Source organism: Colobus angolensis, unplaced genomic scaffold (assembly GCF_000951035.1).
Source record: "Colobus angolensis palliatus isolate OR3802 unplaced genomic scaffold, Cang.pa_1.0 Scaffold7, whole genome shotgun sequence".
NCBI lineage: Eukaryota > Metazoa > Chordata > Mammalia > Primates > Cercopithecidae > Colobus > Colobus angolensis.
Genome location: NW_012120709.1, coordinates 1,061,703 through 1,065,612, shown reverse-complemented (window position 1 = coordinate 1,065,612; position 3,910 = coordinate 1,061,703).

Below are 3,910 nucleotides of genomic sequence, written 5' to 3'. Positions count from 1 at the left end.
AAAAAAAAAAAAAAAAAAAGCAAAGCGATTTGTGAAGTCATGGCTGCTGCTATGACACCAAGTGCAACAGCCTTGAACTTTTTGTGAAGTGCTCCTTCATCTTGTATTGAAAATGCTGCTTTTATGTGGGTACGGGATTGCTATAAGAAAGGCATACATATAGACTCTAATATGATTTGAGAAAAAGCAAAGTCATTATGTGATAACTTAAAAGCAAAAGGACGCTGAAAGATCTAAAGCTGGAGAATGTAATGCCAGGAAAGGATGGTTTGATAGTTTTAGAAAGAGATTTGGCTTTAAAATGTCAGGATAGCAGCAGAAGCAGCTTCTGCCTGCCAAGAGGCAGCAGACGAGTTCCTAGACCTGTTAAGAACATTACTGAGGGCCGAGCATGGTGGCTCATGCCTGTAATCCCAGCACTTTGGGAAGCCAAGGTGGGCGGATCACCTTAGGTTAGAATTTTGGGACCAGCCTGGCCAACATGGTGAAATGCTGTCTCTCTGGACTAAAAACACAAAAATTAGCTGGGTGTGGTGGCAGCCACTTGTAATCCCATCCACTTGGAAGACTGAAGCAGGAGAACTGCTCGACCCCAGGAGGCGGAGGTTGTAGTGAGCTGAGATTGGGCCACTGCGCTCCAGCCTGAGTGACAGAGCAAGACTCCGTCTCAAAAAAGAAAACAAACAAAAAAAATCCCTGAGGAGAAAGGATATCTGCCTGAACAGGTTTTTAATGCAGACAAAAGTGCCCTATTCTGGAAAAAAAAAATGTCACAAAGGACATTTATTAGTAAGGAAAACAAGCTAGCAACAGGATTTGAGGCAGGAAGGGGTAGGCTAACTTTACTGTTTTGTGCAAATGTAGTTGGGTTTATGATCAGGACTGCCCTTATCTATAAAGCTGCTAACCCCCAAGCCTTGAAGGGAAAAGATGAACACCAGTTTCCAGTCTTTTGGACTGGAAGGCCTGGACAACCAGAACCCTTTTTCTGAACTGATTCTATTGATGTTTGTCCCTAAAGTCAGGAAGTACCTTGCCAGTAAGGGGCAACCTTTTAAAATTTTTTTGATATTAGACACTGTCCCTGGCCACCCAGAACTCCATGAGTTCAACACCGAAAGTGGTCTACTTGCCCCCAAACACAACGTCTCTCATTCAATCTTTAAACTGGGGGTCATCAGGGCCTTTAAGGTTCATGTCACATGGTACAGTATCGAAAGGACGATCAATGCTATGGAAGAAAACCCTGATGGAGGACATCATGAAAATCTGGAAGGATTATACCACTGAAGATGTTATTCTTATAGAAAAAAAAGCATGAAAGCCATTAAGCCCAAAACAATAAATTCCTGCTGGAAAAAGAAGTGTCCAGATGTTGTGCATGACAGGATTTATGACAAAGCCAATCAAGGAAATCATGAAAGAGATTGTGGATATAGCAAAAAAGATTGGGGGCAGGGTGGGTAGGGTTTCAAGACGTGGATCTTGGGGCACTTCAAGAGCTAATGGATACCAGAGGAATTAACAGGAGACAATTTGATGGAGATGAGAGCTTCTGAACTAGTGCCGGATGATGAGAAAGACATAGAAGAGGCAGAGCCAAAAAGTAAATTGACATCAAGCAATCTGTCAACAGGGTTCTGATTATTCAAGACTGCTTTTGACTTCTTTTACAACGTGGACCCTTCTATGATGTGGGTACCAAAACTAAAGCAAACAGTGAAAAGATCGGTATGGCATAGAAACATTTTTAAAGACACATAAAAGCAAAAATAGTCAGATAGAAATTACACTGTATTTCCACAAAGTTACACCTAATGTGCCTACCTTTCCTGCCTCCCTTTCCACTTCCTCCAACTCTTTTGCCTCATCCACCCCTGAGACAGCAAGACCAACCTCTCGTCTTCCTCCTCCTCATCCTACTCTACATGAAGATGACAAGGATGAGGACCTTTATAGCAGTCCACTTCCACTTAACAGTAAATATATTTTCTCTTTCTTATGGTTTTCTTTCCTCTAGCTTGATTTATTGTAAGAATATAGTATATAATATATATATAACATATAAAATATGTATTTATTGACTATTTACATTATTGGTAAGGCTTCCAGTCAAGAGTAGGCTATTAGTAGTTAAGTTTTAGAAGAGTTAAAGTTATATGCAGATTTCCAACTGCCCAGGGGAGGGAGGAGGTCAATTGTAAATCAGAATCTTTGGGGATAAGACCCAGGCATCAATATTTTCTAAAGCTCTCCAGTTAATACTAATACTTATCCTAGTTTGAAACCACTGCATCATTTCCTAGTTTGAAAACTTGCATAATTCTGCCTATGTTTTAGACCCACCACCAAAATCTTTTTAATCAGTATTGTGTGTGTATGCATATGTATATAGTATACACATATAAAATTAAAATCTATTTAAACACAATTCCTGCCCTCTATGTAGTAACTAATTCTCAGGCCACACACTCAGGCATGCAAAAATACATTTACTTTTGTTTTACCATAATTCAATTTAATTTGTGCTTCCTACCCCTATTCTTCAAAATAAGAAATGCAGTCTCAGTCAATTCAAACTTATTTCAGTTCTGGGTTTAGACATGTAACTTTAAAAAATCTTTCTCACATTACTTATTAGAAAGAGGAGATAAATGTGCTTGGTCATTATTTTTAAACCAAGACATCTATTGAATAAATTATCCATTTTGAAGTGAGGTCGTCCACATTTTGGTTTTCATTTTAACTTTCTTTATGGAGCCCAGAAATGGGATGTCATTGGCTCAGATACAATACATATATTAACATATATATTCCATCTTTTATAAAAGTTTATTTGTGCCTTTGTCATATAGTAGACCGTATTTCTCACTTCTCGAAAGAAGAAATTGCATGTTATCCTTCTAAAGTTCCCAGCACTGTGTTTTACCCATAAGTCATTTAAAAAAAAAAATTGAATTCTGCATGTTTCAGTCTAGATATCAGGGCAAGTATACACAGGCTAGTCTGGGTTCAAAGGAGACATCATGAAATACTTTCACAGTCAGGCACACACACCCATATGCATATATCCTCTTGTTTTCTGCTTCTGTCTCTCTCTACACACACACACCCCTGCACATACATGCACATACACACACAATCTGTTTTCTTCAGCCTATCCCAAATTGCCACAATGCATGAAGATCTTACCATCCCAGTTGTTTCTCCACGATCTGGGAGGTGGCATGATGCCACGGCTGCACTAACTACTCCCTAAGAAAGGACAGACAGAAAGGACTCCCAGGGAAGATGGTGAGGTTAGAGTTGGCAAGGTGGAAAACCAAACTCAACTCTGCGTTTCCCTTCAGCAATTCATGCAGTTTTGGTATTCATAATGCATTTTTTAGAACAGCAAGGATAAGATGCTCTATCATGTTAGAAAACCAGATAGGTCCTGGCCGGGCGCGGTGGCTCACGCCTGTAATCCCAGCACTTTGGGAGGCCGAGACGGGCGGATCACAAGGTCAGGAGATCGAGACCACAGTAAAATCCCGTCCCTACTAAAAATACAAAAACTTAGCCGGTCGGGTGCAGTGGCGGTGCCTGTAGTCCCAGCTGCTTGGGAGGCTGAGGCAGGAGAAGGTGAATCCGGGAGGCGGAGCTTGCTGTGAGCCGAGATCCTGCCACTGCACTCCAGCCTGGGTGACAGAACGAAACTCCATCTCAAAAAAAAAAAAGAAAAAGAAAAACACATAGGTCCTGAATGTATTTTTAACTCACACTGAGGCGTTCTTCAAAGTTAATTCACTGGTTAAACCCCAAGCATAGCTTGTCCAGAGGTACACTAACTACATTTTGTGTGGTAATTCTGGATCCATAGAGAGGCCCAAAGGCCTTAGGAGATCTATGTTTCTGACCCCGAGACAAT